Source organism: Cygnus atratus, chromosome 2, assembly GCF_013377495.2.
Source record: "Cygnus atratus isolate AKBS03 ecotype Queensland, Australia chromosome 2, CAtr_DNAZoo_HiC_assembly, whole genome shotgun sequence".
NCBI lineage: Eukaryota > Metazoa > Chordata > Aves > Anseriformes > Anatidae > Cygnus > Cygnus atratus.
The window spans coordinates 151,732,017-151,755,525 of record NC_066363.1 but is presented as its reverse complement, the minus strand read 5'-3'; the positions used below and the strand labels follow the sequence as shown (position 1 = coordinate 151,755,525).

The window sequence follows — 23,509 nt, the reverse complement described above, 5'->3', positions numbered from 1 at the left end:
ACTCTCATTATCTCAAGTCATTGTGGTTTCTTTGCTCTTTGACTTTGCTTTTAACATGCAAACTTTCCATATCTCTAATCTTTTAATTCTTCATTATCTTCTGGTTCTGGCTGCTTGTGATTAACATCAAAAGTAGAAAAGATGACAGAGAATAGCTAAGTGCGTATAAGAGAAATCTAATAGCAAAGTGCTGGTTCCAGTTTCTTTGGTAATGAATAAAGTAACAAAACAATGGTTGGTTTATTTATATATATATATTTTTAATTTCTGGCATATTTAACCCATAAAACTACAGATGTTTTGTAAAGAAAACAGAAGAATAATCCACAGACTACCAGAAACAGCCCATTTCACACACTTGACATACATTTGCCTCATATGTTTTTTGTGTGGTTTGTTACATTTCCTGAAACGTACCTACACTTCCTTAAAATCAACATCAGTCAGGTTGCAAGTAGCATGGATTAACAATACCTATAGAAGATGGACTGTAGAAAACACCTATTGGTGTCAGCAAAGTTACATACTGTGAATGAAATCATTGTGGTTTACGCTAGTAGGAAAAGGAGATTAGATCTATAGAAGGCCTCAGAAAGAAACTTTGTGCTGGTATGCAGAAGGCCCAAGAGAGAGATGTGTTTCCATAGTAACCGCAAATGTTTTATCTGTTTTTTAAGCCAATCCTCCCCTGTCTCACGAGTCTGTCTGTCATATCCACCTGCATATGCCCAGATACTAGAATACACTACCCCAGGATCTACAGATCGTAGATATGGCAATCAGATGAACTGGCGTAATTCTCATCTTCTTCATGACAAATTTACAAGCCAGCCATGGCCTTGTAGTCTGGTAGTCACCAAACCTGACCCTTGGAGGATGCTTACAACAGAAGAAATGGACATCAGCAAAAAAGTAAGAACATATCAAGGTAGCCACAGAAGTTGGATGAACCACTGGAATGACCAAAGGCTTCTCCCTTCATTGACAGGACATCTGAAATTCTCCCCATCTCAGCCTGAAAAACAACAAGAACAACAACAAAACACCTACAAATAAAATAAAACCACCAGCACGATGGTAAACTTTTAAAATAAGGTTTCAGATTGTGCATTCAAAAGAGGCAGGATTTGGTTCTTTGGAATATTGTTAATTTATGTACTTGCTTTAAAAAGCACATAGCTTGTAAAGGTGTTAATTCAATATAACACATTCTGTCTCATGAGGCTTATTTAAGTGAAAATGTCATGCTGGTTACATTTAAAGTAAGTGTTAATTATAACTTTTTTTTTTTAATTATTTTGTTACATGATTGTGAGTTTATCTCAACTACAGGCCACTGGAAAATATGTTGTTCTGTTTCTTTATTTGTAAGTGTCAAGATCCATTAGGACCTATGAGTATACACAGACCTAACTTCTTATTAGTCCAGAAAGATCTGTGCAGGCTACCTAACTAACTACCTAGCTACCTAACACTACCCATTAATGGTTTGAATTTCAAATGTCACTAAACAAAGTAACTTTTTTTTTTCTTTTTTTTTTTTTCCTTGAATAGTTTATGTCAGGGAACTGACAAAAACAGATCAAACTCAGGGCAGCCAACAAAGAATATCACCTTTCAGGAATAGTCACCTTTCATTCCATATATAGTTAATTGAGAGAAGCTGGCAATTCAGCCATCCTAAAATGTAAGCCTGAGTGCACCTATCTTAAGCTGAAAATGCGTCAAAAGATTCTTTTTTTTTGTTTGCTTGCTGTGGGTGGCATGGACTTTGTGGTAACTCATTGGAAAGAAAGGACTTTGGATCATGCAAATTAGTCATGCATTCTGTTTTGCTATAATTTTATCTCCTATATCAAGGATGCACAAAAAAAAACAACCTGAAAATGTTTGCTATCTGCACATCGTGGTCAGTGGAAAAGAAAGATGAGCTCACATGAAATGTTCTTTTTGTGCAAGCAAATTTATATTTGGTATTGCAAACCAGCTGGAAGAGGAGAAAGATATCTACTTCCCCTTTTATTTCCTTGCTTTAATTAGACTCATCAAAGAAAGGATAATGATTTTTTTAATGACAAAGAGAAAATGTTATAACTGTGAGTTCTGGAAGAAACTTTGTGAAAGAAGTGGAGGAAAGCAAACAATAAACCAAACCAAACAACAACAAATACCAACAAAAACAAACAAACAAACAAACAGAAACCACCACACTTTTCCTCCTCAGGAGATCAAGAAATGTCGTACCTTTATTTCTTGCACATCTGATCAAAGTCCCACTTTGCTGCAATGGAAAGGGCAGGCAAGGCCTTTTTCTGTACAAAATATATATAAAAGTCTCCACAGTATCTGTATACGAGTGATTCAACTCTTCACCACTCTACAGTTGTACATTACTTCACCAAGTTCTGGTCCTGATGGTCCTGAATGAACCTGTGTAGGAGAATAATTTTGGAATACATAAAAGGGTGAGACCACCAGTGACCCTGAGATCCATCCATAAAGCTACAAGTGACCATGCAATAAGCAGCAATTTTCAAGACGTTCATATGAACTCTTCCCCATTTCTGCCTAACGTAAAACAAAGTTTATTTCTTCACCTTCTCATCAAACCTGACACAAAGGCTACTACTACACTATGCCCCAGGGAAAGAGCAGGATAATCACCACTATCCCAGGTCTCTGCAGTTGCATTATAGCTCTAAATGAAGAGAATCTTAGAAAGCAGATTGTGCCCTGAGCACAGGGGAAGCAAAATCAACCAACCAGCTAAATAAATAAAAACCACAGTTCTTGTCATTCAGGTTAGAGGAAAGTTTTCTCCAACCTCAAGCTGCAAGGTCAGTTTAACCATGAACATGTGAGCAACTCACTACTAACAGGGTACTGAAAAACTTCTGGCTGTCACTGATGCACCAAAATACTCTGCCCAGGGGTCCTTTTCCAGCTGTAGCTAATCTCTGATATTTTGGAAGAAAACCAATTTTCTCTTTTTCCCCGAAGCAAAGTTAGACATCAAGCAAGTAAATAATATTTCTTCCCATTGCCTGCAGGCAACAGTAGACCCCAGGAAATATGCAGTGAACTAATTAAATGCTGTTGTGAGCAGAGCATAACAAACTCACCGTGATCTATCTCCTTTCATCCCTTTTTTTGGGGAGCCAAACAAACTATACATCATATCCTGATATCATATAGTTTAATCTCAAGCTCCTATCTTATCCTTTTTTTATCCTAAAATCTCCTCTTGAAAAAATTGCACTCCAAATTTCTATGATTTTATCACTTCTAATGAAATAATTCAAGTTCCTCATCTCCATGACTATGTAGAGTCTCCTTTCAGAACTTCCCTTGCTGTTAGAATCCTTTTTCTAATTTTTGGTTTAGGAAGCTTTATTTCCAGTTCACAGTTCTTTGGCTTTGTACTATTTCCTTTTATTAACCTTTCAAATCGAAGAAGCTCCCTCTCTGTCCTCATTTTTTTTCCAAGTTACCTAAACCCACCTCTTTTAATATGTTTTAAAATAAATTATTTATTTCTGTAACTATTTCCTGTTTACTACTGTAAACTGTCTCTATAAACTGTCCCCGTAAACTGTCCCTGTTTATTTTTATCATAGGTAAACACAGCTTTAAAGATGACAGACAATTTTTAGGCATATTTAGCCTATATATTCTGGCTCAATATGAGGGGGCACTTCTTTACTGTGAGGGTGACAGAGCACTGGAACAGGTTGCCCAGACAGGTTGTGGAGTCTCCTTCTCTGAAGATATCCAAAACCCACCTGGATGCCATCCTGAGCAATGTGCTCTAGGTGATCCTCCTTGGCAAGGGGGGTTGGACTAGATGATTTTCAGAGGTCCCTTCCAACCTTGGCCATTCTGTGATTCTGTTATTCTATAGTTTAATTTAACCATGGGGGAGGTGTGAGACACATGAGACCAGGATAAATGAGAGCTGATGGGTTCTTGTAGATCTAAAACTTCATGATATTATGGACTGTGCTATCTGTGAACTCCTAGAAAAAGAATGATTTCAACAAGATTTGTCTGAAGATTTTCTACTAGGAAAAAAGAAATATTGATGAATTCTAACAGTAAATTATAGTGACATCCCACAGGACTATGTGGCCATGCCAGGTGTCTGCCAGTCTTCAGACTCCCTCTCACTTGGCCCCTCTGGATTATGATGTAAGAGCTGAATCTGCTGACATTTATCACTTTAAGTTACTTTTGCCATTAATCTACTTCTGCTTTTGTTAATCTCTGAAAAACAAAAGGGAATTAGCTACAGCTGTTGTATCTGCTCATGTGATTTTTTTTTGCAATTGCAGCTTCTGAACAGTTGCCACAGTATAAGTAAGTTTCCAAACTAACATTTTCACCATTTTGAGACAGCTTAGCCCAAAAGAATGTTTGGGAACAAGCACTTTGACACCTTGTTGCAACTCATGCAACAGGTTTCAAAGATAACTGCTATCAGCTAAACAGATAAATAATTACAATTTAATATTAATTAGGCTGGAGGGAAGTTTGCCATTCCAAATGCAAATTATCCATTTCAACAGGAACATCTGGAGAGGGAGTGTCAGGTCTTCTATTAACAAATCAGAAAACAGAAGTTTATTTGCCAGACTAATCCATCACTGAAGTCTGAAAATGCTGCACATTATAGCATATCCGGTGAGCCAGTGCTAGGCAAGGTAACGTATTCAGGAGCACACACACCGTCTGTTGACTTCAACAGGGACTGAAGAGGAGTTCTCCATGAGGAGATTTTCACTAGGTGTTCTGCAATTTTCTTCCTTCTGTGTGCCTGCGCATTTCCCACACAGATTTTAATGGATAGTTTCTAGTGGTATCAAGCAAACTTTTAAATAAAGTTGCTTGAGTATTTACATTCAGACCACTACCCGCCACGTTCACAAGGGCAGTGAGGATGGTGCGTGGTGGTGGGGAGGGCATTTTCAGGAAAAATGCTCAATGCACTGTTTGCCCTTGCACTGCCCAGGAGACAATGAAGCTAAGGTTCTTCTACAAGCTTCCCATTCGCACTCTAATTTCCCCCTCCTTATAATGAACCTGGTGCAGATGGCAGCAACAGGACATACCTTTGCTGCACAAGAAGCTAGCCTGACCTATCTTTTCTTGAGAAATTTAAAGTTTCTCCTAAAGAAACCTATTGTGATAGCAGCTGTTTCCCATAGTTGTTTCACACGTTTTTACATTTTTTTCCCTTCTCCCACAGGCTATTATTCTGCTCCATCTGTGCAGAATAGAAAGTGCTGCTATACCCATTAGTGAAGAAAAGGCCATGGAGTGGGTAGCACCTCCCTCCAGAAGTCTGAAGGCTAGCAGCAAAAAAGCCAGTTTTCCATTGTTTCTGAAAATGCCTTAAATGCCGCAGGCCCTCCAGGTTGCCATTCACTTTGTAGAAAGGAGAATGAGTAACCGAAATAAAAGAAACAGGGGAGGGTTCTCCAACACAGACTGCAGGGGAACATTCTGTGCATCAAAATTAGTCGGGATAAAAGTGACTGTCCACTTGCAGTGAAGCACCAGTTGCTTCAGTTGGGTTGCATTCCCACAGCATCCTTTGCAAATTCATTGCAAATTACCAAGCAGAACTATTATCCATGCAAGAGTTAAGTGCATCAGAAAATATTATCTGTGATTTGCTATACTTTCTATCTAGGGAAAGCTTTTTTGATGCAAAAATCCGAATGTTGCAGGTGGTAGCTGGGGGCTGCTTCCTGTTGTCAAGAAATATATTTCTATTACGAAAACTCACAGTGAATTTTTTTATATGAAATCAGATGAAGAAGGAAACATGGCATTTGATGGTAGGCTAAAAGCTGTTACTCAAAATAGTTCAATGGGTTTGCCTGAGTAAAAACAAGACCCCACATTTACACCCTCACTTTATCATATGCTTTCTGTGTGCTTCATTGGGAGGAGTTTTTTTTTGGCCTACTTAGTCATCTATCTTACTTAAACTGCTCCTTGGCATTATGGTGGATCTCTGCCCAACAGCTACTCTAAAAGACAACAAATCAACCAGCAGTTTGTTATTTCTGTGCATTAACACAGGTCAGAGCAGTGGGGAATGCTTGATATGGGATGCAGTGGAGGAGCAATCAGTGGTAAATGTGTGATACAAGGCAGACTACCATTAGTGGTGAGGGAGAGGAGAGAGGCAAAGAAAAGACTTTGATCACAGTGGTCTGGAGCCATAATTTATGGTGCCACATGCTAGATAATCTTTTGGCAACTTTGTCCCATCTGAATGTAGGCAATTTTATTAAATGACAGAGACACAAACTCTTTTGTGGTTAGTTAGATACCCTGACATCAACAGCTCCAATCCCCAATTGTGTGGAGAATTAAGTTAATAACTACTTTCCATCGGTGCTCTGTTGAGTGTAGCGGCAGTGATTTCAGCCTGAGAGCTGATGCTGAGTCTATCCCATTCAGGCTTCCTGACTGGTGTGGTCTTTGGAGAACAACTGGCTTTATGGACATCATGAAAGGCATTGTAGGTGTCAGTCCATTTCACAGCTGGCATCTCTGTGACTGATGTTGTTTGGTCCAATGCAACAGCTGTTCTGAGGGGTAATATTCAGAGTGCTCAGAATAAATTGTTGAATAAATCAAAGCAGGTATCTCTGCAGCCCTGATTGAAAGACTACTGAAAGTGAAAGAGTCTCTCTACTCAGTCCAGTAGTATTTTGGACTGGGTACTTTAGTCATAAACAGATCCTCAAAACCACCTTTATAAACAAAATAATAATAATAATAAAATACAAACTTGAAAACTTTCTCTCATATAGAAAAGGGAGAAGCCATTTGTGGGATCTGTTACTGTTAATCTCCTTCTAAACAAGTCCAGAGGATGTATTTTGTCATTGGGATTCAAGTGGAATTTAGATTATCACATAAAATTTTAGTAGCAGCAGCTGCAGATGATGCAGCTTTGGATGCCCACCTCTGCCCTCTTTGTGAGCCCCACACGGCCACGGGTAGGAGATGGGCTCCAAGGGGCTCTGGCCTTGGCCTGCCTTTGTGGCTAATGCTTAGTGGCTGTGTGCTTTGGCAGAACCACAGGCAGTCATAGCTGCGGTGATCAGAGATCCCTAAGCCCATCACAGCACAGTTGGCTGGCTTCACCCATCGGCTGCCAAGATGGCAGGGCTGTGCCCACAGCTGGGGAAAGCAGCCCATGGGGAGCCTTGGGGAAAGTGAGCTGTGAGACTGTGTAGGGATATGGAGGAAGAGGGGATGTGGAGCAGTGCATGGGTTCCCAATGGTGATATAAATTTTACTGACCTTTACTCCTCCTTGTGTATGAGCTTAGAGCAGGGATGGACATGTGTCCTGGTTTGCGCTGGGATAGAGCTAATTTTCAATATAGACACTGATATGGTGCTGTGTTCCGGAATTAGGATGAAAATGCTGATAACACACTGATGTTTTAGTTGTTGCAGAGCAGTGCTCACCCAGAGCTAAGGACTTCCCAGCTTTTCATGCTGCCCTGCCAGTGAGGGACTGGGGTTGCAAAGGGAGCTGGGAGGGAACAGAACCAGGACAGCTGGCACAGACTGGCCAAAGGGATGTCCCACACCATGTGGTGTTGTGCTCAGCAATAAAAATGGGGGGAGTTGGGTGGAGGGATGCCATTGCTTGGTGACCATGCTTGGCTGGGCATTGATTGGCTGGTGGTGAGGAATTGCACTGTACATCAATTGTTGTTTTGGTTTGGGTTGGGTTGGGTTGGGTTTCTTTTACTTTTTTTTTTTCCCTTTATTTCTTTTTTATTTTTTATTATTTTTTATTTATTATTTTATTTATGTATTATTTTTATTTTTTGTATTTCTTTCTTTCTTATTAAATTGTCTTTATCTCAACCCACATGTTCTTGCACTTTTTTTCTTTTTTGTATTTCCTCCCCCATCCCATTTGGGGAAGAATGGCTGCGTGGTTCTTAGCTGCCTGATGCGCTAAACTACAACTACATGTATTCAGATCATTTTAGGAACGTAGCAGAAAGTATCTTCAGCTTTTTATAAAAAATAATAATATGGAAAAAAGACTCTGTGACAGAGAAAAGCACTTAATATCACTGTCTTCTAATGTGTTACTTTCCCATTGTTCTTGGGAGAGAAACCCTGAAGTCCAACCTGTTCAGCTATTTCCAGAGAATGATCTACTTTCTGAAGTTTGGAGATAAAAGAAATGAAATGCAAAATATCTTGTGACTGTATAGGCCTGAAGAATATTTGTATGCTGTTTGTGTTACATTTCGCAACAAATACCGTCCTTCTCTCTGCCTCCTATTCCCCACCAGCTTGTTACTATTACCTGAACCACAACCAGAAAATCCTCATAGGAATAAATTTCTCCCTCAGGGAAGGATATGAGGCTAAATTCCTTTATGCTTCTAAAGAACTTCAAAATCCCCAGATTTAAAGTTCTAGTAAAGAACAACATTGTCTTCTCCTTAGAGCAAAGTAAAAATTGGGGTTATCTACAGCTGAGGATGAATCCCATGAGTCTAAACGCAGAAGAAATATCAGCACAGAGGAAAGAATACATAAAGAATACTCAGGTCTGCAAAGTCATCATTCAGCTCCTACAGCTCCTTGTTTTATATCAAGTGGAACAAATCTGCACGATGGAGTTTATTCTGGGTCAGCATCATTCTGCTTTGTGCATATATGTTCCACATTGCTTACGTTTTACATTTAGCTTTGCAACAGTTTCTTGTTAAAAAGTAAAACCACTTCTATAGGACTGCTTGGAAACCAGTTCTGCAGCCTGTGCAAAATCTATTTGCAGTTGCGCCATAAATTGAGGCTTTGGGCTCTTTGCTTTTAAAACGAGACCTTAGATCTCACTCATATATATGTTCTGCATCCTCTGCAGCTATTTATCTTCACGTTTTAGCATTTTCACTCACATCACAGAAATGGCCTAATGACACCAGAAGCATATTCTATAGTATCTGAACATATTAAATATAACTGGGAAAACCTTACATGCCATAAAATGATTCTGGAGCTTCCAGAAGAGTTCAGGCTGTATAGTGGAAGAATGTTGTACTTTTTCCACCGGTTTCATGTGATGGGTATGAGCCCTGTTCCAATGGGGGCTCAGATCAGCTAAATGGTAGTGCTTGACCTGCCTGTCCTCCATCTCCACATTGCTGTTCTAGCAGTGCCAGTCAGTTAAAACTTATTTTTTGTGATGTCATATTCAGAGAAGGAAAAAAAAAAATCTTCCTTATGGGACTTCTTATGAGGAGTTCGGGAAAACCTTGATTCTATTAAGTCTCTGTGGTTTAGACTCAAGTTCCCCTTGCTGTATAATTGATGTAATTTTGTTTTAAGACTCTATTGTTAACTTTATGATTCACTTTTAGAGTCTGGGCTGTAATAGCAAATTTAATGATATATGTATTATAAATGCTTTAAACAAAGACAGAAAAGAACAAATTATCTTTCTTAAACCATCTCTTATTAAACTGTAAGATCTCTATTTCTCATTTACACTAATGCACTTTTATACTCCACCAGTTGTGGTAATGAGATATGAGTTGTGTATGAATTACATTTATATCATTTTTAGAAGAAATAAACATGAGTGATCAAGTTTTCTTTTCTCCTTGGACTTTGAGGTAGAGACATTCATGCTGTGATTGGTCAAGTTTTCCTTTTTTAGAGAGGAATAAACATAGACAGACCTTATTACTTATTTGCTTTTTAATCTCAAAAACTCGTCAGCTCACCCAATTATTAAAATACAATACTGTGATATGCCCACCATTATCACTAATTGATAAAATGTCAAACAGCCAGTCTGCATAAAAGGAGTGACTACTGTATGTTTTCAATGACTAAAGAACTGTACTGAAAAGCAACTATATTTCCCTTCTGTCTGGGCAGATAAAAATGAGGCTATTTTTTTCCAGCTTGGACTTCCAAATATGCTCATGCCCATAAGTGAGCAGATATGTAAGAATGAATCAGCACTGTGAAAAATCTCAGGCAGGGTTACTCCTTGTTAGAAAAGTGGGAGAGGGTGGATAATAACTTGATGTAAATATTGCCTCTTTCTTTCTGTGGCTCTGTTGCAACTTCAGAAATTCTTGTTGTGGTGCAGGGTTACAACTGTGTGAAATAGTAATCTGGACTCTTTACCCTGTGTATTTCTTGCTTTTATGAAGGAAGGTGGACTGTTTGGAGAGAGTGCTTGTCACCTTGATGAAAAACAACAAAAGTATTTTAAGTCTGACAAACCCTTGCAATGGTTCATGATATTAATTTTAGACCTAAGATGAAATGCTTTACTTGCTGCTGGTGGTGTCTGTCCATCTCAGTGGACTATAGAGAAAAACTACTCAGCCAATTTAGACTCAACACTCAAAATATAAGTTTAAAAGTAAGGCCAGATGAATTCCCACCACCACCAATAATCAGCTCGTCTTACTAGCTACACATGGTCTACTGCCAAGGTATTGCACTGATACTTCTGAAGAAGTCAAAGATATGAAGAGAAAGATACTCTAATAGAGAATCTTGTTCAGTGTAGGTGGGGAAGGAAGAGTGAAGATGCACACCACTGCAAGAGGAAATGGAGAGGAGAGGCTTAAGCTTGACTGGGTACTGGCAGATCTCCCACTAAAGGCAGAATCAGATATGGAGAGAGGGTGTCTTAAAAAAAAAATATATATATATATATATATTTTTAAAAAGTATTTGCTAACATTTCTATGATTATTTGGAATACTTTTAAGAATAGGATGACCACAGTTAAGAAATTTCCCAAGTACCTCCGTGTGTCTTAATTTTTCCTGAGGTTTCACCCTAAAATGTTCAACTGAAAATGCCACTGGCATTTTGAAGGAGCACATACAAGAGACTGTGGTGAAGGGTTAGGAGCTCGTGATCAGACAGGGTGACTGTGAACATTGATATTTTAGGGAAAGCAGCCAGGAAGTCAGTTGAAGCTTAGACATGTCCTCTATAGGCTTGCAGCTAGTCATAGTGACAACTTTCTTTCTAGACCAACTTGAAAGCATCTGGGAGTCAGGGAGCTGATTCTGTTCACAGTAATGTTCTGGGCACAGAGTGGTGCTTCACAGGACTGTGACACACATTGAGACATTGATTGGAGCATGACCAAATACACTGGGAATAGGAAAAAAATAATTGAATATTTTAATCAGGTGATTAAATATTTCTGTCTTTGTTTGGACACTTTTACTGAAGGGACTCTCTCCTGGTGCAGCAGTAGTAGTGCTGAGGTTTGCAGGGAAAGTCTGTCCAGATGCCTCTGTGCTTACAGATGGCCTGTCTCAATCACTGAACTTAATTTACTTCTTCCCCTTAGCTGGGTACAGTGTTAATGTAATAACTTCCAGCTTCCACTGATGAAACCATTTTTGTGGCTGGTTCATCACCTATTAAATGGCATTAAAAGGATTAATTCTAGACCCAATAATTTGTTGTTTTGTACTGTTATCATTTCAATTAACACATTTTAATGCTTTTGTAAGGAAGCATTGTTTTACTCACGAACATCATAATTATGGAGTAAAGTAGTTGAACAAATGCCCACCATTTTGTGTGACTGAGCCTTACTTTTAATACTATTTTCCTACCCAATAAGTCCTCCCTTTATAACATCTCTCTTCAGACGACTGGAGAAGAAGAAAAGGAACATTATTGCATCTGTGTGTACAGGGGGGTTAGAGTTTTCTTTTTTTTTTTTTTTAATGAAAAAAGCATTAAGTCTTCACCTATTCACAGTTCCCATTCTTAAGTACTGTCCAACTTTTTTTCTTTAACTCTATTTTTTTTTTCAGCAAAACTGTGCGTGTAGTCAAATAAGACTAATTATTTTCAACAATTCCAAAAAGAAAAATCATTATTGATTATATAAAATGCAATCACGTTGTGCTTAATGCAAACCCGTTTTCTCAGAGAAATTTGTTCACAATCAGATTTTATGTCCTGTTGGTGTAGTTAATATTTTTAAAATATTTCATAAAGTAAGATTTGCATACATCAGTGATTAGAATATCACCACATTTTTTAGCAGTATGTTAATTTCCAGTGAAGATAAGTACTTGGGCATCTTTGTAAAACACGTCAAAACAAAAGACAAAGAATTTTATGTAGAATATAGTGAGTTCTGGCTGGTAGGTTGTATTATGATACAGGAGAGAATTAACTTTAGTAAACATATATTAAAAAAAAAAAAAAAAAAAAAAAAGACTTAGTAAGACCCAAACAACAAAACTTAAATATTTTCCAATCTCCTTTCCATTCCCCTTTTAGTTTTTTTTCCCTCAGACATGGGAGTCGTTTACTGCCATTCCACTCTTGGACAAATGGAAGGTCATTTGCATTGGTGTCAATTCAGAAGAGCATTTGAATGTGCAAATTAAAACTGGAATTGTGTGAAAAAGGATGTTCATGTCTCTTTCATATTCAAACAATAACATCTAAACATTAATCAACTCTGTGTGCTTTTATTACCAAAACCAATTACATGATACTGAATTAAGCAGCCCTGAAAAGAAATTTAGATATGTTTCAATAAATGCATTCTGTAACAGTAATATGTTAGAATTATTGAAAACCATTGTATGCTATTTGTCACACAGGATTATATCCAATTTACTAGAAGTTTCACTGTTCTCACAGTAGAAAATGTGTATGGGAGTAATGCCATGTGAGCTGGCATGTTGAACTGTCCTTTTAAGAGCTGCTACTGAAAATGCATGAGTTTTAATAAGACTTTTTTTTTTTTTTTTTTTTTTTGTTAACAGTAACAGGTCAGGAAGTGGGTGGACAGCTCTACTGTGACATTTTCAATTTATAAGAAAAATTATGTAAACAGTTTATTATGTCTGGTCATTTAGTTTGAGAGTTAGCAAAAAGTGCATCTTGGTTAAATTTCTAAAAAAAAAAAAAAGAAAAGAAAAGAAAAAAAATAACCCACCACCACCAAAACAAGACCAAATTGATACACTTGAGACTGCCTAAGAGATTCATGTTGTGTATACCCTCATCTGAGGGCCTGATCCCAAGGCCAATGAAGATAATAGGAGGCTTTTTTCATAATTTTCATAGAGAATGTATTTGCAGATCCACAGAACATCTCTGATAATCAGTTCTCATCCTATTTCTAAGCAAACCCTGTTAATGTAAAAATAACTCCTCAAGGACCCTGCTTAGCTGTGTAGTGCTGAAGTTAGACCACGAACAAAAATATTAGGTGTAAATGAATCTCCTGTGAGATGTTATTACTTTCATGTCACAGTAAACAATATGATGTGATACTACTAAAAAGAGAATTAAGCAGAGTATGAACCTGTAACTGAAAAGTATAATTAAAGAAATAGATATAGTTGGGTAAAGACAAAACTCACTCCAAACTTGACTCATCACCTGTCTTGGGACCAGCTTCTGCACCCACATCCAATAAGTCAGAGTCATAACATAGAGTCAGTCATAACAACCCATCCTGGATCAAACCTTGACTACCCTTAATCCAGTATGAACAAGGAACAAGGTAAATAGCTCTGTGTGTGCTGGAACTTATGAGCCCGTATGAAATGTGTGTCTCATGGCTCATTTCCAGGTCCATTTTAAGTTTTCTTGGAAGCTGGAATATTTACAAGTTTTTTCCCCATGCAAAGTCTCTAGAGATTAATGTTGATGCAGCTCTTCTCTCAAGTAAAGCACTTAACAAGGGCCTGCCCTTGGCCTGATGGCCTATTTTCATAAAAGTCACAAGATTTTTATGTCTCTGTTAACTTTGTTGAAGTTGGATAACTAGTTCAGAAGTTATTTGGGGATAACAGGCAGGCATTCACGTATACAGAGACTGAGAATTTCACAATCTAATTTCTTAGAAAAACAGACTAAAAGTGATCCCCAAAGAACTTAAAAATTAATAGAGAAGGGTAATTTTATCATAAGTAAAATCTTTCTTTTTTTTTTCTTTTTTTTTTTCTTATTTCTTTGTTTTCTTTCGTTGTTGTTGTTGTTATTTTAGGATATTTTTGTATCAAACTTTGTCACTAGCTTCCATCAAACTAGTAGCTTATGGTGAGCAACACCATTCTTTGCTGCCTGCCTTAGCTATAACATCAAAAAACTGCAACCATAGCTTTTGTAGTCTTGCTCCATGTATACACCTGTATGGGTTAGTCTGACTGTCTAATAACTTTTAACCTACCAATTTAACTGTTCCCACCAAATTTCAGTAGGTGAAAGATATCTCAAGAGTAATATCAATACCTAATTCTGACTCATATTACCTGTTATTATCCCGACAACCCCATCCCAATGTGTGACATCAGCTTTCCAAGAGCCAAAGGTACCAAAGAATTCCTGTTGCTTCACTAGTAACCCATGTTGTTCATGGATCTGCTAGAATAGATCCTGCTGGAAGACAAAGGATTTTTTTCCCCTATTTTTAAAACGTTTTAGAGCTCCTCACAATCTTTGGGTCTGTGCATTCCCCAGGAACACCCTGTGGCTTGTAAATCCTAACCTACCCACTATCCAGAGGAAAGCAGCCAACCAGCAGAATATCCATCTCTCAGTCATTTTAGTTCACAGTGCTTAACTTCTCTGACAGACACCAGTTAGCAGAAGACATGAAAAAGAAGTATGATGATGAAGGAAAACCCAAATAGCTATTTTATGACAGAACTATCATGCAGATAGTTCCACTTTTCTTTGTTTCAAGCCTGAAAGTGGTGGCTGTTGGTTTCTGAGTCCACGGTTTATTTCTTCTCTCCTCATCTCATTATGTTCTATATCCTTAGCTCACATTGGCTCTTCTAAACTTGACAAATCGCCAGATCATACCAGATTAAACTTTTCATTGATTTCACACTCCAGCAGGAAAGCATTTAGTGACCTTTCTCAATCACTCTTCCCTGGCTGAAAAATGATTTTATTTATAGGATTTGTTAGTCTCTAGCCATTACAACTACCCAGAGCAAGGCACTTAGTGAAATGCCTTGGGTGGCTAGCACATATTTTCTATATGATTTAGGTAGAAAGGAGGAGGAAAAATGCCCACATAGACCAAGGTGGAATGAACTGCCACGGCAAAGAAACCACACTTAATCCCAGTTTTCATGTTCCTAATAAACATAGACTTCTAAGGCCACTGGCATAGATATGGAAGTCAGTTCTATGTCAATATTTGTCGTAATGAAAAAAAGCTGTAGACCCTAAAGGCTGTTTCAGGGGAAAATAGGATGACGCATTGCTATGTCCACCTAGTTTTGGCCAACCTAAATACCTGCAACAGTTGTGAAGGGTAGAATTTTGTCTTCTATACCCCTATCTTGAGAATGTGCCTTGGATACAAAGCCCCAAAATGGCCTCAATTGATTTGTTACCATACCTAGACATGGATGGCAAAGACAGCAGGCACTGTGACAACATCAAATATCCACATTGATAAGTCCTCAGGCTTCTCAAGAGAAAGCAGAAAGACTCGTACCAGTGTGGCTCAGACCTGGACTTATCAAACCAGAAATCCCTCAAGGAAAGTGCCAAGTCTGTAGTGACAGAGTGCTTGAAGTAACCGTTCACCTGGGTTTGGTCTTTCTAGATTAATAAGAAGCTAAATAGCAGTATGTGAGGAATATATGATCCCCACATAAATCGGGAGAAAGTTTTGTAATAGCCAGTCATGGCAGCAAACCACATTTAAAAATATAAAATCAGTGGAGATGTATCAGCACTTACCCTACAGTAAACAACTAAAATGAGTTAGATATGCCCTAAGGATGCTAATTTCTTCCACTGACTACAAAGTGGTTCCTGTGCAACTGTCTCAGATGGACTTGCATTACAAACACTTGAAATCAGGTAAAATGAATCTGACCTCAAGCATCTCATTGCAAGCATCTATAACAATCACAGATGATTTTATCTGTGTTTACAAAAAAACCCTAAAGCACCTTGGGTAGTATCTGGGGTGCACATTAACAGAAGGAACAAACTTACAAACAGAGGGAAGGCTTGTACTAATAGCCTAGATCAATGCTCTATGATTGTCCTTTGTCAGGACAATAACGTCTCTTTGCAGAAGCAATCTGTCAGCTGAAATGCGACATTGTCACATAAAACTCAGAGGACATAACAAAATAAGACAAACATCACTACCATCGGGCTGCGTTAGACACGGAGAAAGAATATTCTTGTTTTCAAGCCTGGAAACAAATAAACAAAAAATAATACAGGGAATTTATACTTTGCTTTCCAAAGAAACATATTTCCAAACAAGTTGATGATAGCTAGAAATAGGCTCCATATGACAGGTTTTCTTCTATAATAGCACTATGGTGAGTTACTTCTTGAAGGGTCTGAAAGTCAAACCATACCTTTATTTCATGTAATGATATTGGTTTTTTTTCTTTGATTTTTCTATGTGATTCTATTTCTTTGATTTTTCTATGTGTTCAACATAAAATATTTTCTGACACAGAGGATGTCTCTGGTAGTTTATATTTGCAAGAAATCAACCTTATGTGGCTGTTTAGCTGTCATCTTACTTAAATTGTTCTGTTCACATGTGCTGGCAATCTGAAACACTGGGAGTGCAAGGGACTCTGTGGCATTGGCCCTCTTCTACAACTTTCCTGATTTCTGCAGAAAGAAAGAGGGAATTATTTCACCTCAAAATATCTATGTTAAATGAATTAAAGATATTTCTGGAATTTGCCTTTAAGTAGAACCATGAGAAAAGAGAAGTGTATAAATCCCTTGGAAAGCAGTATAAAAAGTAAAATAATGGTTATAGATATGGAAATGACAACTTTTGGGTTAATTCATGTAATTAAACATATTATTTATTTGATAAACAGCGTTCAAAAGTACCTCAGAGTGAAGGTATTTCTAATGCTACACATCTCTGGCATACAAAAATGACAAGAGAGAATCCCAGGGCTAGAAGCTGAAGTGACACGAAGTGATGCAAGACATCAGCTATACTTTTTTTTTTTTTTTTTTGTAATTAACCTTTACAACTTTTTGTATAGGAAAAGAGTGAGCTTTCTATCATTCTCTAATTCTACAAAGTCAAGAGTAGGTATCAGCCTAGAAGAAGAAAAACAAATTGGAAGATAATGTGATGGACATTTTGAGGATGCCTCATCCCTGTTAGTGTTCAAGGCCAGGTTGGATGGGGCTTTGGGCAACCTGGACTTGTGGGAGGTATCTCTGCCCATGGCAGGGAGTTGGAACTAGGTGATCAGTGAAGCATTATTTTACACAGTAATTCTCTCATCTTGATGCTAAATCCTTTTCTCTGATCTGAGCACCTGACTCTACCTGACATTTAAGTGAGATGCATACCCACGACTGAAGGTGGGCTTTGGCTCTTTTAAACCAGGTTTGTCTTTGATTTATAGAGAACAGAGTGCAGAGAAGGCAAAAATTCAAAGGGATGATTTATGGACTACTCTCAACTGTTTTCTGCACTGACAAGTTTTCCTTTGACTTTCTTTGACTTTCTTTGTAAAGCTTACATGAAACGAAGTTTATTTACATAAAAGAATCCACAGATTCTTATTTTTTGGAGTTTTTTTTTTATCGAAACCATCTTAGTTTTTTCTTTTAAGCAGTTCCAGCAATTTCTGTGTGCAGTTTGTTATGTAAAACAAAATTTTTTTTAAAAGTGGTTTACATAGTGGTTTACATTGAGAGATTATCATGGGTATTCTGAAGATTATACTTTAAGTGTAAAACAAGTCTTCTAAATAAACCAGGTAATTTATAAAGTGTCTTGCTGCTAGATTTATGTATAAACTTCAGAGGCAACTCTCAGTTTTGCTTTTTACTTAAAATTCCCATTTTGTTGATGGAACCTAATTTTGGAATGACATCCAGGTAACAATATAATAATCCATTCTCACCGCAACAATCTTGCACTAAACTGACGGGATACAGTGATTTAATAATAGCATGGTTTGAGCACTTACATTATGCATTTATTTTTGAAGTGTGTGGACGTGTTCTCATCTGATTTCCTTGAAGGAGTTCCAACATTTTTTCTTATCACATAAATATTTATAATAGATGCACTGAAATAGTCTTCAGAAAATACAAAGCCAGATGCTAATAGAAAAATTTTACACAGATGAAGGAAAAAAATGTTGTTTTATTTTAAGTGTAGACGAATAACTTTTAATGTTTTATTCATAAGTGGAATTTCTGAGAACTTCTTGTTTAACCCTCCTCCACTTCACAGATAATGATAAACTGTAGAACCGGGGGCCAACACTGCAAACTGATAAGCACTGCAAGAACAACATTTAGAGCTCTGAACCCCGTCTGACTTAGTGGGAATAAGTTTCAGAAATTGAAAGAGCTCATTTCTGCCCTCAGATGGATATTCCAAAAGCCATTTGAAATCACTGCAGTTGATCAGACTCCAGACATTAATACTGCATGAACTCTCTCCGTTCAAATGATATTTTGCGTAACAAGAAATAAATCAAGAGACCAAGCCAGAAGTCTAAGCAAAATGAGTACTTTGATAAAAAGAGTACTTGATGAAGACTATCGTGAGCTGCTAATTACATAATGCTCTTAATATATCTGAGCCTTGGTGCTATGGAGTGGGAGGATAGAAAGAACTACAGTGTATCTGGGTGTTAGTCCCTTCTTGGAAAGGTTATCATTTGGAAACCCTTCTCTCTCCACAAAGAAAAAGCTACTCCACAGCACCCCACTTCTCTCATTTCAGCCTGCCTCAGAGCCAGAAGAGGCAGTGCCTGATTGTATGCACATGAATGCACATTTTACCTTGTTGCTAAGCTATAGAAAAGAAAGGAAAATCGTGCCACTTCCCTCTCCTGTAGTCCAGGAAAAAGCGACTTCCTACACCGACTTCTTTATTATAAAGCAAGACCAGTAGTCCAGAGGCCAGCTCCTGCTGTCTGACATCGAACTAGGCTATTACCAGAAGAAAAAGCACAGTGCAGGTGTCAAGGAAGTCACGTTACATTCTGGTAACTGTGAAGGCAGCTGTGGGCATCCCTGTCAGAGCCTATTACTTTCTACCTGGGCTGTCCACCAGTCAGCTGTGTTTTCCACAATTCATTTTTAACAGTTCTACTCTTGCTGCTGTGATTCATGGTCAAATGCTCGTGAGAGTAACTTTAGCGGAGTGCTTTTTTTTCTTCTTTTTTTTTTTTTTCCTTATATATATATATATGTATTTATTTCACAACTAGAAACACTGCATGAATGAATACATGGATGAAACAAAACTATGGTTTTCATAGACCTAAAAAACATTGGATATTTTCCCTCTCCAAGTCTGCAAGAGCAGAAGCTCTCAGTGAGCCACAAAATTACCACACCCTGGTGGCTGGCTCACCTGCATATGTTGTTAGCACATTGGTCCAGTCTGTCTTGTTGCTAGCAATACCATATTTATGCATTTTTTAACTGTGCTGCTCCTTGTGTTCCTTTCAAGATACACTGCTAGAGGGATCTGTGAAACACAGATCTGCTGTATGGAAACTTATTTTTGCATGTTTTATGTATATGATACATGTGTATGTGATACATAGCTATAACCTTTTATATGTAATCTTGGTCTTATTTTATTTATATAAAGTATTTATATATATATATTATATATATAATGTATTTCTTGAGGGCCACAAAGATGAGCAGAGGGATGGAGCACCTCTTGTGACAAAAGACTGAGAGATCTGGGGCTGTTCAGCTTGGAGAAGAGAAGGCTCCAGGGTGAACTTATTGCAACTTTTCAGTACTTAAAGGGGGCTTATAAAAAAGATGGAGAGCAACTTTTTGCTCAGTCAGATAGGCAGGAAAAGGAGGAATTGTTTTAAACTAAAAGAGTTGATATCTAGTTTAGAGGTTAGGAGGAAATTCTCCGATAATGGTGGTTGTGGCTGTCCCATCCCTGGAAGTGTTCAAAGCCAGGTTGGACAAGGCCCTGGGCAAACTGATCTAGTGGGAGGTGTCCTTGCCTATGGCAGGGAGGTTGGAACCAGATGGGTTTTAAGGTCCCTTCTAACCTGAAGCCATTCTATGATTCCCCAATTCTATGATATAATAATACATCCAAGATGAATAAAATTCATATAGTTTATATATAAATATGTGCAACATATATATTTCTATCTCTAAGTTATATCTACAGCATATGATTCTCATTCTCTTGGTTGGTTTCACATTTGGTATGGCAGTGCTGAATTCTTGGAGCCAGAACTTCTCCTCCCGGATAGGCACAGTAGCTGACACAACAACCCATGAGCATTCTTGTATGAGGTCAAGTAAGTCATTGAATAATCCAGTTTTATGTCTGAGGAGTCCATTTCCACAAAGGGAATTTTATCCTAAATGGAAATGTCAACTAAAGAGCCTGCAGAGAACAGAAAACAGCAAATTGCTGAGCAGCAACCCCCATCCAAATCCTGTGTCTCCTTCTTGTTAGCCTGGCCCAGCCTCAGGGTCCCAAACCACCAAATATCCTTAGAATTTAATTTTAGCTTAGTATCTGAATATCAAGGCAGAAGCTGTGTTGATCACAGATTTATAATCAAAGCCAGCTTTGCAGGCTAATTCTCTATTGCAATCTAGCCATACTGGCTTCAAAACGTATCCCTTTCCCATGACGTGGTTGTGTACACTACTGAAAAAATGACAGCAAAATAAAACCATCAAATTAACATCTGTACCCTAAACTTGGCTGTGGGCATGGATTCTTGCTGGATTTGCACTGTCCCCTTGCCCAGCGTCAATGAGTCAGCAGAATTCCTTAAGAGAAATCTTGCCTTTCCTGGTACAGTGAGTCAGCAGAATGTGCTGACCTCCAGCTCAGTGAAAATGAAGGGAAAAAAAAAAATCGGTAGGAGGAGAAATGTTTAAAAACAGAGCTTTTTTCCTAGGCAACTCAATTGTGGCTCTGGCACTCTGATTTGTTGCCAATCAACAAACATGAATCCTCATATTTATAAACCCTTCTGTATACAAAATCCCTTTGCCATCAGATTCATCCCTGGTACACATTGCAAGGGGAGGAAGTGCTGTCATGTTACCTTGTAGCTTCTAAAGGTCAATGGGCTCCTTTTGAGGCTCAGTGAACTGATGTCTTTTGGGGAAGCTGTGTCTGAATCACTGCCTTCAATTCAGCAGGGACATGGGCTAAGTGGAGGGAATCCAGAATAGCATGGAGAGCACTACATGGGAAAATAGCTGTACACAGAGTGGTCATTGTTACTGATGTTCAGCATAATATGACAAGCTTCACCAAAACAGTAGCATTGAAAACTTGTACGTGGGCTGCAGCTTTACTGCTTTAAAAAGAGTACAAAAAGTCTCTGCTTACAACATGGAGAAAGCTTTTAAAGATTTTTAAGGATAGTTTTGATGTTTAGTACTGAAGCAAAAGTAGCCTCTGTTACTATGTTGTGAGGTATGCTACCTTTCTGCTTCTTTAGCATCTATGTTTTCAGTTATCACCCATGTCTTTAGAGAGATTTAAGGTTGCCCCATCCCATCTTGTATTAGTCTTTCATTTAGTCTGTGCAGAAAGAGATGAATGCTAGACTTTGGCCTGAGTCTGAGGTTTACCTATTTAAAAGGTAATTCTTGGATTTGGGATGATTTTGACATATCAGACAATTCCTTGTGTTGAGGACCTCACAATATAGGGCCTGCAAAGAATTGGTTTGGTGCAGTCCTGAGAAGGGTTTGGACAATCTTTTTCCCCCGGGAGGAAAACCAGAAGACTCCAAATCTATTAGCAAAAAATACCATTTTGATATGGGTATGCAGCTCAATGACAGATGGCAGTGAGGTGGGCTGGTCTCACCTACTCACAGCTGATTACCTTGGCAAACGTCAGTGGAGCTCCTGATAGTCAATTAAAAATGCCTTCCATAAAATCAATAAAAAATAAAAAAATAAATAGATAAAATAAATGAGATGATCTCTTTGCATTGCTCCTGGTTTTCTCTGTACACCCGTGAGAAAAGCTTCTAAGATGTAGTCGTGAGATTATAAACCAAATTTAAATTGCATCTTTCCCAGTGAAACTTCCAGTTTATTTCCACTGAACACACACCCATGGCATCCAAACATAGCCACTCAGGTGCTAAATCACTGACAGCTCAGTTTTCAGCGCAGCTTTTTTCATTTGTTTGCTCTTGGCTTTCAATACTGCTGCATTCAATTTCTTTTTCTGTGCAAGCATCACTTATTCCCATCTGTTACCTACCTCCCCTCTCTGCACAGTACCCTTAATATGATAGGTGCTTTTCAAACATGTATGAATACCTAGATTTTGTTCTTTAGAGCTTCATCAAGCAAAATGCCAAATAATAATAAAATCAGATTTTGGAGAATAAGTAGTCATTTCACCCAATTTAAAGTCCCTGCCTCCCACGTTCAAAGTCTGTCAGTGGTGAGCAGAGACAAAAATCCAGGAGAACTTCTATTGTATAGAAATATCACCAGCATGGAGGTTTCTCTCCTGCAGAATCTCAAAATCCCAAGCCAATCCCAAAGGCAAGAGTTTTGCCAGCACTGTGATAACACCGCCTTTGAAGCTGAAGTCAGCATCAGCACCCACATGATGTAGATAGGAAGGAAAAGTTACTTTTCACGTGCCAGGCTCAGAGAGAGCTTAGAAACACAGTCTGCATTTCCAAAGTGGCACTAAGTCAGGGTGGTAAGGCTCACACTAAGAATAGTTAGGTTCAGAGCAGACATACAGGGGAGGAGAGGATTTAATCCCTCACTCTAAGGCACAACACCCACTCCAGAGATGTTCATTCACCTCTCCAGTTGGACAGGGGACTCTACATCTGCATACCACTGGCAATGAGGTTCTGGAAGGAGCATGACAATTCGATGATGATGGTGTTACACTTGTGAGCATTTAACCCTCTTATTTCCCCAATCTTCTTATCTCTCATCCTCCCAGACAGGAATTTCAGACAGGCCTCTACATTCCCAACAAATTGGCACCATGTCCCTGGCCTGCCTTGTGCCTTGCAAGTCCCATTACCCGTTGGAAACAGCTTGCTCTCAATTTGCTTCGCTCCAGTGCAATCAGTGCTGCCAGATGGAAACAGCTTTGAAATTTACCTTTTCAAATCTCAGCTTCATATTTCTCTTTTGATGTTTCTTGTCAGGTTTTCCAGTTGTCCTCGCCTCTCTCGGCTTGCCACGGCTCTGTCTCTCCAGGCTGTGCTTTCCCCGGGCTTACGGATCTCTGAGCATCCTAACTTGCAAAGGCATTTCTGCCACAGGGTGGCTGTCGCTGGAGCACTAATTTGCACTGCTGCCAACAACGATGTGTGTCAGGCTCAGCGGCTGTGTCAGAGCTGGACAGCCACTGGAAAAAAAGACAGAAATGTTCTGACAAAGAAGCTTTTGAGGCTGCAGGAAGTTACAGTTGTTTGAATACTCATGTGAAGCTGAGGATCATGCAA

General features: G+C 38.5%; 1 long non-coding RNA gene across 1 annotated transcript; it reads right to left on the bottom strand.

The window, feature by feature from the left end:
* Positions 1 to 302: 302 nt before the first annotated feature.
* LOC118252708 (uncharacterized) lies at positions 303 to 23,284 on the bottom strand. The gene is made up of 3 exons (XR_004780218.2): positions 23,163 to 23,284; positions 2,245 to 2,430; positions 303 to 1,015 (listed from the first exon to the last, which is right to left on the bottom strand). It is a non-coding gene; the product is annotated as an uncharacterized LOC118252708 (long non-coding RNA).
* Between the last annotated feature and the right edge of the window lie 225 nt (positions 23,285 to 23,509).